The sequence below is a fragment of the Catharus ustulatus genome, chromosome 4 (assembly GCF_009819885.2).
Source record: "Catharus ustulatus isolate bCatUst1 chromosome 4, bCatUst1.pri.v2, whole genome shotgun sequence".
In the NCBI taxonomy this organism is placed as follows: Eukaryota; Metazoa; Chordata; class Aves; order Passeriformes; family Turdidae; genus Catharus; species Catharus ustulatus.
In genome coordinates, this window is record NC_046224.1 from 57,128,685 (window position 1) to 57,142,945 (window position 14,261).

Consider the following 14,261-nt stretch of genomic DNA (forward strand, 5'->3'; position numbering starts at 1 on the left):
GAGCAGCAAATGGCAGGCAAATCCAAATGTTCCTTCTCCTTTCCTGCCTTCTGAACATACTTACCTGCTCTTTACTTTTTAAGCTCATCAAGCAAAACTGTTAAAGCCAAGGAAAATTAAATCAGAGAATTAAATAGTCTAAAAAACCTGTTTGTCTGGACAGCCTTCCAAACCTACTCCACCCTGGTCATCCAGCCTTTTCTCTCCAAAATAATAAACAAGAATCAGCTTTGGTGATGAAAATTCTACAAACTTGTGTTGAAAAGTTTGGTTTTTCCTAACAAAAATCTGTGCATTGTTGCCTGCTGATGCATTTCTGTGGTGCACTGAAGCAACATACATTGCTTGTACTCAAAGCAGAGGAAAAGGAATGGGTGGCCTGAGGGAATGAGAAATGAGGGAAAAGGAATGGGAGCAGAAGTTTGATGGGAAGACTGATCAATGGCAGCTCCAGAGGTGAGTCAGCCCACACAATTTTTTTCAGTCAGTAACTTGAAAATAATTGAATGGGAACAATGGCATGATGTAGGCTCATATCATCCTACAGAAACAGGCTGACCATGTAATGGGAAAAGCCAGGCATAAGCCCGGGCAGAGGTGATTACTGAAGTTTATGAAGTGGTTTTTGGGTGAGTGATCACAGCTTTCCAGAGAATGCTTGTTTACCTGTTCGCCATGGGGGAAGGCTCCTCAGACTTTAGGCAGCAAAAACAGACTCAGCCCTTTTTATAGACAAGTCCCTTGACAACTGTAAGGATCTGAGGGACAGAAGTGTACTGGTGCTGTGTCCATTTGCTCCATTCCTGTACAGTGAATGCATCTGTCCTTGAAGGAGGGGTCTCCAAGGATCTTCATCCCACACACTTTGATCACTTTCTGGAAGGGACAATAATCCCCAGGAAGGCACATGATGCTGAGATAATGATTGTCTGTGAGGCTCTGCTACTACAGCTGTACCTCAGTGCAGAAGCTGGTGTCCCACTTGTCCCAAAACAGCTGCCAGGATCTGCTGCTTTCCTGTCCACACAGAGTGAAGCATTTGTAGTAGATTGTGCTAATGCAGCCCTCAGAATAACCTTTTTTATATTCCCAATCTAAGATGCAATAAGAAGCTGCACTTTTAGGGGATTTCCAGCAAGCCCTTTCTGAGCTGAGTCTTCTTACCAGAGAGTGGAGAGAACCCAGATTGGGGCCACAGTGGATAACAGGCTGGATGAGCCTGGCATGTGCCTTCCTGAGGATTATTGTCCCTTCAAGAAAGTGATCAAAGTGTGTGGGGGATGAAGATCCTTGCGTCTGTCATTTATGTAATCCAAGTGGAAGATCTTTAGGAACTATCAGAAAGTCAAACATCTAATAGAATTGAATGGCACTTTTCCTCCCTTTGAAATTATATATAAATAACTAGACTTGCTGGTACTAATTCTCTTAAGGCATGAACCTGTACAAATTCATGAAACATATCACAGATTTCCATGTTTTGAAAGTTCAGCCTTGAGAAAGGAAGTTCTGTTAATCTCCTTTTTATTCAGTACTTTTGTCAACGTGAGAACATACAATGCATTTTTGGGAAAGATTCTTCATTTGGCATAGAGAACATGACTGTACACTGCCAGTAATTTTGTTTATGAGTTAAATGAGGGAGCAAAGGACTGAGAATACTGGCTCTATACATATTTTCGTTGGGCTAGTCAATCTTTAAAGGTCTCTTCCAACCCACTCTGTGGTTCTGTGATTTTAGCATATGTGCCATGCATTCTGGCAATGTATGACATTTGATTTAACATGGTTAAAAAGCAAAAACTATCAGTACATGGATAGAGGAGAAAACACAGTTTACCATGGAATAATTAGCTACTTAATCTGTGTTTAAATTCTTGAGCTGCTTATCCTTTATACCTGATATGACTAAATGCTCTTAGCAGGACAAAAATGTTCTGCTACTGATCTGTATTATTTTGATAGAAGTGCCTCCCTAAATACATTCAGTGATAATATGTATCCAGGAAAACAATGGGATTTTGTCAGTTGACATCCATGAGATGCAAGTAAATCAGAGCTTCTCTGTGTGACCTTGCCTCCCCACCTTGTTTTTCATTTATCAAGGCAGAAGGGCTTACACTGTGCTTTGAGATAGCATTTAAGTATGAATTAGCTTAGTTGTCCTTTAATAAGCTGGTTATATCCTGGCAAAAGAACAGCTTTTCACTCATGAGAGATCACAGCCAGGACCACCACTGTCTTTAGCACTACAGAAAACATGAGCTCACAGTGGTCTCAGCAAATCCTCTAAAGTCCTGTCTTTCCCAGCAGATGATCTTGGACTGAGAGCCATGAGTACATTCAGAGAGTGAAAAAATAAATGTGGTTTGAGAAAATTTATTCAAATGGTACCTACATGCTTGGGATCTCCACAGTCATGGGTAGCAAGCTTGCAGATTTAATGTCCAAATTCCCAATGAGACACACAAACCATGATGGTCAAACTCAGTCTTAGTCAACAGAGTCAAATACAGGAACATGAATGTACAAGCATACACATTTTGCTGCATACATATTGCTGGTTGTCTGGGTTAAGAGTTGCTGCTCGGTGTACATGGAAAATTGCTGGGTTATGCCAGAAGGTCAAGATGACCTAAAAAATCAGTGAAGGATTCAAAAGCATACCTAGGAACAATTGCTTTGAAGGCCAGCCTATAGATCTTGACTTCAAGGCACATCATAAATCAAGAATGTGAACTACAATTATGTAGTCCTTTGACTCAAAACCAGTATCCTAAAAGGAGAAGTAATTCCAGCAGTGGGAGATGGCGATCACTGACTCACAGCACACCAACCCTGGCTCAAAAGGTGAGCAGTAATTATGTTGCCTGCAGGACTAGGTAGCAAACAGTGAACAGGTATTAGAATGGGAGAAAGAGGTAGATCCAAAGTGTATAATTATGCATATATTGTTCAGATGGTGTGCTAGATTTGTGGAATCACCTCCTAGCACCCAACTGTGTCTTCAGTCATGTAGCTGACTCTCCTGTTCCTGTTTGATAGGAACTGTTTTCAGCCACACAGCTGAGACCCCTGGGTCCCCCCTGATAAGGGTTTGATAAGCAAGCCGGTGCACTCAGGATGCTGATGTGGTTAACCTCACTTTCAGTTCCTCACTTCATAGCACTGGAGTCAAGGTCCATTGTGTGGGATTGGACAGACCTGCTCTGCTGCCTTCTGCTATTTATATTGATTCTTATGGTGCCTTTTTAGGTTTGCTTGCTTTAACAGAAAGGGTCTTACATTTGGAAGTAGTGTTTGGGGCAGCACCAGCAGAGAACACAGGTCCTGGGCTGAGTCAGGAATAGTAGATGGCTGCTTGTCCTGGGGAAAAAGGGAGAATCATTCCTTTGAAAGGCCGCTCAGGGCAGAGACATCAGCAGCTAACAGCTCTTTCAGCAAGCTAAAAGCTTTTTCTAGCTCCAGGCACTTGTGGTACCATGACTGGAAGAGGAGCTGCAGTGTCTGGAAAATTAGAATAATGATGATGTTCAAGGGAGAGTGAGCTCAGAATTTATGCCGCTGCTTAAAAAGTAATAGATTTGTGAGAATGGGAGTATTTTCTTGGAAGTGGTGGATTTGCTTTTGATTCATGAACAGGAGCGTTAAGATCCACCAGAATGATGTTAACATATTAATGATGTTAAGATCCCACTTCTGGAATAATGTTGGGTCTGATAATTAAAAGATGTCTCTGTCTGAATTAAGGTGCAAACAAGATCATATGCCAATGGTACAAATTTTACTGAACAATAAATGTGAGGCAGAGAGAGAGAGATAGAAATAGGAAGAGAAGCAGAGGAGAAAGAGAGAGGGACCAGAGAAAGATTATAGTCACCATCACATGGGTTCTCCCATGCAAACTTCTTTCATGGCAAGATATATAAAATTCCATGCCCTCACACAAACCTTCACTTGCTCATCTACTCAGAATTTTGTGCCTAAATCTGTTCACGTTATGAGGTTAAAACAGGTACAGTAATTTCATGATTATAAGCCGCACCATTTTGACTAAAATTTTGGTCCAAACCTGAAGTGCGGCTTATAATCAGGTGCGGCTTATATATGGACAAAGAACAAAAAGTTGTTGTTTTAGTTTGGAGGACAGGTGTCTGCTGAGAAAGGCAGGAGCTTCTCTTTGAAATGGAGAATGTAAACTCCCTCCCTCCAAATTATTATAATTTTGAAATCAAGGGGCTTTCAGGCAAAGATATGGGAATTAGGAATAACAGTTCTTTTCTAGGGAAATTAAAATAGAAATACAGTACTACAAAGAAACAAATTCCAAACCCTGACAAAGTCAGAGTACAACCTGACACCCTATCAGGCAGGGTGTTGGTAGCAGTCCCATTAAATGGTGGCTGCATCCTCCTGCAGTGACAGATGTGATTCAGTTGGAGCAGTGCTCCTGTACAAGGTGCAGTTTCCCTCTGGAGGTCCAGTGGTGATGTGGAGAAATCCGGTTTTCCTCTGGAGTCCAGTGGAGAAAGGGGCTACCTTAGTGTCCCAAAACCTCTGTTTTTATCTTGGTAAGAAATGTTGGGCTCTTCCCCCTGGCTGGAGCAACTTCCAATGGGATGCAGTAATTTTATCAGTCCCACAGTGGGACTCAATGGCCATTAGCAGAAAATGACTCGCTGGAGGAAGGATGGATTGTGAAAAGATAAAGAACAATGCCCTGCCTGGTTTCAATGGATGGCCCATTAGCAGAATATCTCCCATTGAGATAAGGATCACTGCCCCCACCCTCAACAGATGGTGACAGAACAGATACCTTTTATCACACTCTGTATTGTAATGTATGGACAAAGAACGAAAAGTTGCTGGCACTCGGAAGTGCGTCTTATAATCAGGTGCAGCTTATAATCGTGAAATTACTGTACTTTGTGGTTAAAGTTACCTGTGTCAAACACCATAAGATTAGTCAATATATATGAAAGACCTCATCATAAACGTTCTGTATGATGTGATATATGTACACATGGTTCTAAAACCCCACAGAAGTGCTGGAAATTTACAGAAGCAGAAAGCTGGTTGTACTGGTCATAGCAGATAGTTGTTAATCCAACAGTTCTGAAAATCCTCCAAACAAGCACTAAATACCTACAGTCAGGGGAAAATAGCCCAAAATAAACCAGTACTAAATACCTATGCTAAAGGAAAAAGAAAACAACAAACACAAAAACCTCCAATGCCCTAAGGCTTAATTAATCAGAAAAGCCACATTTTAATGAGCCAAAGGAGAAAAAAATTCAGTACCACAAAACCCAGGGTCTTCACCATGACTTTTGCATCACTCTTGACAGGGTTCCTGCAAACTACAGCAAGGAGAAATAACTATTTGCTTTCTTTGTTGATATCATTAACCAACTAGATTGAAAACTCTCCTAGAAAAGCAGAGCATGGCGGTTTATGCCCTTCCATACCTGACAGAATATATGGTTTCCAGAGGAGGCCTTTTCATAAAATCCACTCATACTTCAGGGAATTACTTAAACTGATTAGAAAAGAGGTTATAAAACACACTTTCATGGCACTAGAAAATCATCAAATTAATGGAGATGCAGAGAAATCAAACCATTAGAAAAACCTAAAAGGAAACAGTAACTGCAACATTTAAATTACCACAGATCCCAGAGGCTGATCCTGCACAAAAGCTTCAGCCAAACTTAGCCTGCCTCAATCAATGGCTAAATGGCAAAGGTATGCCTTCAGAGCTGGAGTACTCTAGGCAACCTAAGACTCTTCTCTCAAGAGATCAATTTGCAGGTAAATAGGGCTGCAAACTGACCCTTGAAAGGCAGCATTCTGTTTAGTATTTGGGTAGAAAAGGAAGTGTGTTTAAAGAGGGTTTGTAGACAGCAAAGGGACAAATCTTGGAATTACCTCTGAACCTAGCCTTGAACAGGCAAGGCATTACCAGTCCAGCTTTGGGATGAAATATTTCCATCAGACTATATCATCACTGGGACTCTTGTGAAAATCACAGAAACTCAGAAGAGGAGCTGAACAAATGGTGGCTGGTGTTGTAATAAACCCTATCTCTGCAAGATAACCATCAGAACCCAAAAATCAAGGCCCCACTGCAGAGAAGTGAGAACAAGATGACACCATAAATCTGCCAAACCAGGAGATAATACTGGAACAAACTGTTGATAAGGCAAAATAAAAATTTTGGTTGAACTTTAGCGCTAATGTTTAGTTATTTGCACAGTAAAATACACATCCATAAGTTGCAGTACCCCCTTACTCAAATAAGCCCCCTCCCCACAAATTATGCGTGGTAAAATAAATGGTGCTGTTGAAATACAGAAAATGAGAATTAAGAATCAAATATTAAGAAAGATTTTGATTGAAAAGGGGACTGACAAAACTACATTGTCAGCTATAATTTATGGTGCTTGCAAAACAGGAAGAGAAGCCAAGCTGCAGGATGAAGTTGGTGGATTAAAATGGAAGAACAAAGACGCCACAGGATGAGGGGGTCCCTGGGGTGGGGAAAACTGATACCAAAGTCCGGAAAATTACCACAGGACTAAAAAGAGAGCATGCGCAAGAACGCAAGGTGAAAAGTTCAAACTGAGAGGAAGACTACTGACTTCATCTGAAGATCCCCAGATGACCACCAGAGCAACCCAAAAAGGAATAATGCGCAGTTGAAAAGAGGTGTGAAACTAATTTCCACATGAAGCGGGGATAGGCAATGAATATGTATTAGGTGAATTGTATATTCCTAGTTTGTAGAGAATAAAAGGCCAAGCGCAGGTCACCAAAGTGTGCATGTTTTTGGAGGAGTTATCCCCCATGTACCCAGCGCTGAATAAATACCTACCTACTCTTATAACGTATTTCTGTGAGTTATAAAGTGCTTTTTCCGCACATCACTGTGCTTTTGTACGAAGGGAGGAAGATATACAGTAATTTCACGATTATAAGCCGCACTGAGTATAAGCCACACTTCCGGGTGCCAGCAACTTTTCATTCTTTGTCCATACATAAGCCGCACCTGATTATAAGCCGCAGGTTACAATATAGAGTGTGATAAAAGGTATCTGTTCTATCACCACCTGTTGAGGGTGGGGGCAGTGATCCTTATCTTAACGGCAGATATTCTGCTAATGGGCCATCCATTGAAACCAGGCAGGGCATTGTTCTTTATCTTTTCACAACCCATCCTTCCTCCAGCCAGTCATTTTCTGCTAATGGCCCTTGAGTCCCACTGTGAGAGTGATAAAATTACTGCATCCCATTGGGAGTTGCTCCAGCCAGGGGGAAGAGCCCAACATTTCTTACCAAGATAAAAACAGAGGTTTTGGGACACTAAGGGAGCCCCTTTCTCCACTGGACTCCAGAGGAAAACCGGATTTCTCCACATCACCACTGGACCTCCGGAGGGAAACTGCACCTTGTACAGGAGCACTGCTTCAACTGAATCACACCTGTCACTGCAGGAGGATGCAGCCACCATTTAATGGGACTGCTACCAACACCCTGCCTGACGGGGTGTCAGGTTGTACTCTGACTTTGTCAGGGTTTGGAGTTTGTTTCTTTGTAGTACTGTATTTCTATTTTGATTTCCCTAGTAAAGAACTGTTATTCCTAATTCCCATATTTTTGCCTGAGAGCCCCTTGATTTCAAAATTATAATAATTTGGAGGGAGGGAGTTTACATTCTCCATTTCAAAGAGAAGTTCCTGCCTTTCTCAGCAGACAGCTGTCCTCCAAACTAAAACAGCAACTTTTCGTTCTTTGTCCGCATATAAGCCGCACCTGATTATAAGCCGCACTTTGGGTTCAGACCAACATTTTAGTCAAAAAGGTTTGGCTTATAATCATGAAATTACTGTACTTTTAGGGCATTTGATAATCTTCTGTTCTTAAGACACTACACAATGCTGGATTGCTAGGTCCACAAATACCGAATATGCCTTAGCAACTTTTAAAACAGTCTATTAACCTACACTGGAAGCATCTTTACTAAAAAGATCAGAAGAACTGGAAAACATAATAGCCAATACATCTCAGAAGCAAAAAGCTTTCCTATGGTGAGTCCAGCTAGAACTCATTTGACAAGAGAATAGAAAAATACAACTAGTAATTTAACTTACATACATGATGTTAGTGATTGATGGCATTCAAATAGAAAGCAACTTGGAATCCTAATCTGCAAATGAACTCCAAACTTCATATGCAGACATTTGCATCATGGAAACTCAGGTTATTCTTGAAGTGAGAGTGAAAATGTGCTTGGGCAAGTGGAAACATGAGAAGAAACAGGAGAACAGGAACTAAAATAATGGCATATATTGTTATCTAAGGTCAGAAGTTCACCTGGATCACAGTGTAACCTGTGAATGGTTTCATTCAATGAGGAGAGAACAAGAAAATGAAACCATAAGATAAGATGACAGGAGGATAAAGGCACTGAGCAGGAGCCAGAATGGAACTAGGAAAGGAAAACAAAAGCAAAACAATGACCCAAAAGTATTGTCGGAGACTCACGTGCAGTGAAACTAAATACCAAGATCACAGTAACTGTTGACTGACCCTACCAGGAACTGCTGCTGCCTGGCCAAGGTGGGAGAGGAGAGTGGGAATAATCTGTCAACCCCTGACAGCCTGGAAACATCCCTTATCTGAACTGTAGCCTGAGTGGAGCAGTACTATCCTTGCTGGAATTTTGAAAATTTCGGTAATTGCCAGTCCTGGATTGTAGACAGAGAATTTGCTGGTGAGTGAAGCCAACCATCTCATGACCCTATAAACAGCATTCCTGAGTAAGATCCTTTGAGTTCTTCTGACCTGCAGTGGGCTGCACCAGCATCTCCCTCTGAGTAGGACCTCTCAGAGAGTGTGAACTCCCAAATTTGTGAAACTTGGAGGACCTTTGGCTGGTAATGGGACCTGGGCTAATATCCCAGCTACTCGAGGCTCAACCCCTGCCATGAGAAACACAAGAGACATTACATGTGAGTATTTCACTCATTCTTGAGGGAAATTTTTAATAGATGTGTCTTTGTACATATACACATCTTTGTGTGTGTATGTGTGTATTGACTTGAACATTCTATAGCAAGTATAGTATATGTGTTATTATCTTGAATCCATTGCTGTCATAATTGTAATTGTTTATTGGTTAACATTTAAGGGCTGCTAAATCCTTTAGATGTAAACCATTGACCAAGCCCAAGCCTAAGTTTGTATCTAGCTGCACCCAGGCTCCTCTCTGAGAAGGAGTTCAGAGATGGTCACCCTCACCCTTTTCTGCCTTACCCCATTACATCCTTGCCCTCCATATAAATAACTCTAAATTCTATTCTGCTTTTTGTTGGTATGTATTATGCATGTAATAAGTAGTAGGGTGGACCTTGCCATCAAACTTTGTTGTGCTTTTGCAAATTCATATTGAAATCTGTTTCCACCAAAACCTTTGATGGTGATTCCTTAACCAAGCAAAGCCACTCATTTTGTGACAGATCCAAGGCAGGAAGAGGCTGTAAGACAATTGAAATTGGCAACTTTTCAAGCTGCAAGGCTAAAAATGCCAGGTTCAACACATCCTTCTTATCCATCAGGCCAATCTCATTGCCAAAGGCTATAGTCTTGACACAAAAAGAAACATCAGAAAGGCAAACTGGTCCCAGCCAGAACCCCCAGAAAACCAACCAGCTGCAAATCAGGTGATACAGTTCATGTTTGGAAATGTTTAGATGAAACAAATATTCTGGGTATATACGAGCAGAGATCCTGAAATCCCCTTTAAGGCGTAGCTTATCAAACTGATTGGGAGGAAAAAGTTTCTTAAATTTGTATTGCCTGAACAAGCAAATACACCTGAAAATTCATCTCTTGGCCCAAATAGTTGCATTCATATTACAACAGGCTTCAAGGGGAAGTAATGAGAGACAAAACAAACCTCAGAGGTTTATTTGCCCTTGCTAAGGTAAAACTGAAATAGACAGCAAGATTATACAATGGTAGTGACTGATCTGCACACCTGATTCTGAAACAATGGTGCCTGTGCCATCTGTATTCATTATTATATGGGAGTTATAATTGTTACTCTGCTTGTGGTATGTGGGCTTTGTGGTTGCTGCAGCCTTAGGCATACATCTAAAAATGGTTCCTTTTCTGATACCAGTCAAACATATCCTCAAGAGATCCCACACGTGGTCATGCTACAGGTCCCCCGTGCAATGTTTGAATTACAGGGTTTTGGTTTTCTTTGACAATGGGCTGCACCATGTACCATTTTTGTGGACTAAAGTAGTATGTTCTACTAGTACAATTTATTGTTTGCATAACTAATGTCTTAACAGGAAAGCATTGATGTCAGTCTGGTGATAATGGTAGCAACATTAAGAGTTTAAATAATATAATTTCTACAGAAAAAGCCACATTAATTCACGGTTAAAACAGCTGTATGGAAACTTCCTAGTAGCTGTCCCTGTTCTCTGGTGTTAGAATCACCCTCCCAGAACCACTCTGGCCCCAAAGGTTGACCATGAAATAGGAGGTTTGTTGACGTACCTTGTTCTTCGATGGGAGAAATTTGATGCTGGAAACTTCCTCACTCTAGTGTCTGTGCTTGGATTTATTTATTTTGTAACACGCACCACATCTTCCTCTTTATTGCATCACAATTTCTTATTATAGAAAAATTCACTGTCTGTGTTTTGTTTATATTATGACACTTGCTCTTTGTTCTCTCTTTTTTTTTTCCTTCCCTGAAAACTGGTTTTATCTGGCTCCCAAGGCTACATTCCTTTAGTGACTGAGTACCGGTAATGTGTTTATGACCTTGGGGTCTCTGGTATCATCATGTGCCTGGCCTTTCAAGGCCTCTGCTATCATCCTTCACTCCTACTCTTCTAGGCAATTCTAGGTCACAGACACAGAATAATGACTTATTTGCAATAACCATAGTTGCATAAAAAAATTCTGTAAGAGTATAGTGTACAATTGCACAAAGTTAACTAATGTCAAAACCAGTTAGATAATACTATATGCAATCTGATTGTTAGGCAGCTGCTGGTACAGCTAAACAAACAAATGCAGAGTCCCTTTCAGGCCAAAACAAGTTCAGACAAAGCAACTGTAGGCAAAAATCAGTAAGTCCAAGTAAATTGGTGTTGTTTTTGCTGGTAGGAGGCTGCAGTTTAGTTCCGTAATGTTTCAAGGCTACACCATCAAAATACAATGTCCTGACTGCATTTCCATTTGTGACTCCATGGGTTTTACATCTATTGAGATACAATGTCCTGGCAGCATGGCTCATGTCATCTCTAATGTCACTGGGTGTACTTGAATATATTGTATCTTGATAGTTTTATCTGGCTGTAGAGTTCTAATAGTCTTAGCAAACTCAACCTTCAAAATTCACTTAATTTATTAATGGTAATACAATAAATGCATCCAACACCTTTTTTTTCAACTGTTTTTCCTTAATATCTGTCTCATTATGGCATATTGCTGGTATGAGTTTAAATTTGATTCTGTTCAGGTTATGATTTCATGTCCTCCCCTTTTTGGAAGGACCAAAACAAGACTGCACAACCATTGTAAAATAATATCATGTGGGTAGAAGGCTTTGGAGCATGAATTTATAATTTCAGCACAAGCAAAATGTGGCTGACTGTTGGAAGTTCAGTGTTAAGTGCATTGGATGTGCAGCTGTGAACATCCATGGGAATGAACTCCAAGGCAGACAATCCCAGAATGCAGGCCTGACAGTGATTTTAGAGGTCATGAGATGATAAAAGCATGAGTGGTTTGAGATTCAGATTACTGAGTGCAGGGATTATGATTCTGGATATTTTCTTGAACTAAAGTGCAGTTGAGAGATGGGAAATGGGAAGATTATTTCAATAAGGATCCCTGTAAAGAGATTGATAAATGGATGAATCAGTCTAGGAACCATTTGTGGATCAGACATGAAAGCTCATCAGAGAAACAGGATTAGGAAACTGATTGAACAAATAGTGAATACATCTGTTAGGGAGACTGCCAGCCTGAGGTGTGTGATTCAGTCAGTAAAACCAAACATCAGTGCCCAACAGAAACACGAGGATTAAGAAAACAGGAAACTGGAAACTGGAAATACACCCCATACGTGCGACTCTACAAGTTACTGACTCAGCTGGAGGCCTTTGATTCAAGGGTTTAGTGACCATGACCAGCCTCCAAGGTCTGAGGATGAAGCAACAGTTGCAAGCGTTGACCTTCAGCCATCCTGACTGCGTAAGTGGTAGATGAAAACTATTATAGAGCTGGTACAAAGACAGTAGACGAGTGAGAAGAGCTGAGATTACAGGTTATCCCAGATCCTGACAGTTTTAGGAAATTCAGGTTGATTGGCATTGGGGATTTAGTTCTTGGAGACCCTTTTGTGCAATGTAGCTGCTGCTCATAACACATTTAACTTCACTAGAAACCCTTTCAGAGTGAGATATTTTAACCAGGATAACTGAGTTGCATCAGGAATGGTCAGAGAGCCAAAATAAAATAGAAAAATGCAAGAGAAGAAATTATGGAAGCGTATGGGAATACACTGGGGAGCAGGATTGAAAGTACTGCTCAGCTCATTGCCTATGTGGACATATTAACCACGGCAGGCCATAAGCCTTGGCAGAAAGCAGAACCCTGAAGGAAGAATGTAAAAGATAATGGTGTGCCTGCATGCCTTATTTGAGAGAAATCACGCAACACCATAGGTGCCTGTGTGAGTCTGTGCAATGCTATGATTAAGCAATGTTACTTACTTACATAAATATTGTAATTCTTGCTATTTTTAACTACAGCTGGAAAGGTATATATACTGATGTATGGAATCAAAAAACTGGCTTCATGCATGCAAACCACAGAGACCCTGTCTCTTCAATCACTGACAAAAGTGAAGGTGCCCTTTTGAATATGCATATATGCAGCTTTGTGTTTGAAGTTTTTGACAGAACAATTTTCAGGATAAAGGTGAAGGTCCTGCTGTGACTATGAATAGGATGGGTCATCTGTAATACAAAATCAGTGAAATGCCATAATGAAAAATGAGCACTTGCACCACAGTTAAAACGGGCATACTACTAAAAATATTCTGCTGGTTTATATCCCTTTGATGGCCATGTTATTCACTGCAAGGGGAGAACTTGGAAATATTGGCGAGGAGTCAAGGACAGGGCTTGGTGTTCATGATCCAGTCTCAGTTCATAAAAGCAAACATCCTGTGCCTGCTGACAACCATCAGTTCACAGTGACCCCAGCTTCTAATTAATGCAACATTGAATTTTTTGACATGCAACTGTGTGGGTGTGATAATCTACTGTCAAAAAGCAAGGAGTGTTGTAACTGGGGGTGGGGACAACACTGAGTTGAACCTGAACTGGATGCCTTCCCAAGTGTCTGCTTTTGCCATGGCCAGTGGGGCAGGGCTGGCAGCTGGGTTGGACACAGCCTCAGGGTGTCTCAGCAAGGGCCAGGGGATGGACCCAGGCAGGGTGGAGATGTGGATCTAGGTAATAAAAAATGGATCCTGTTTGACAGCATCTCTGTAACAAGTGAAACACTGTTTCTTTCAGTGAAAACAGGTTTTCCACCTATTATTAGTGAAGATCACGGAAATAACAAGCGTGGGAGTATGTCTGGGAGCTTCATTATTCTGAGAATTCATGTGTGCCTTCATTATTCTGAGAATTATGGAAAGTCACTGCAATGGATCAGTAATGTTTTTTTGTGTTTCAAGATGCAGGGAACAATACTGTTACTGATGGTGGGTTTTGATTGGAATAAAATTAACTTTGTGTGGACTACAAATCATAGTGACCCGAGCAGTTTATTCAGACTGAATCTTGCCGAACATCAATGTAATGTGGAGCAATTACAAATGGAATCTAAGCAGGTAGATGAGCTGAAACACACGAACAAGACACGCCATGGACTGCATGTGAACCCAAGACAGAATGGATATTGAAACCAGAACATGTTTACGCCATAGTACCTCCATTTAAAAATGCCACCATTGATAATCACTCCCAGTTCTAGTGCCAAAAACCCTTTCTAGGTTTTTACCTCATATCTAATTATCCATTTGCTCTTTTCACTGTCCCTGCACACACCTGCTTGTCTCTGACCAGATTCCTCCCAAAAAACCCAACACTCCCCATAATAATTTTTTCTAATTTGCCTTAATTTTGCTAGTCCTGATGTTCCTTCTCAACCTGGTGTTT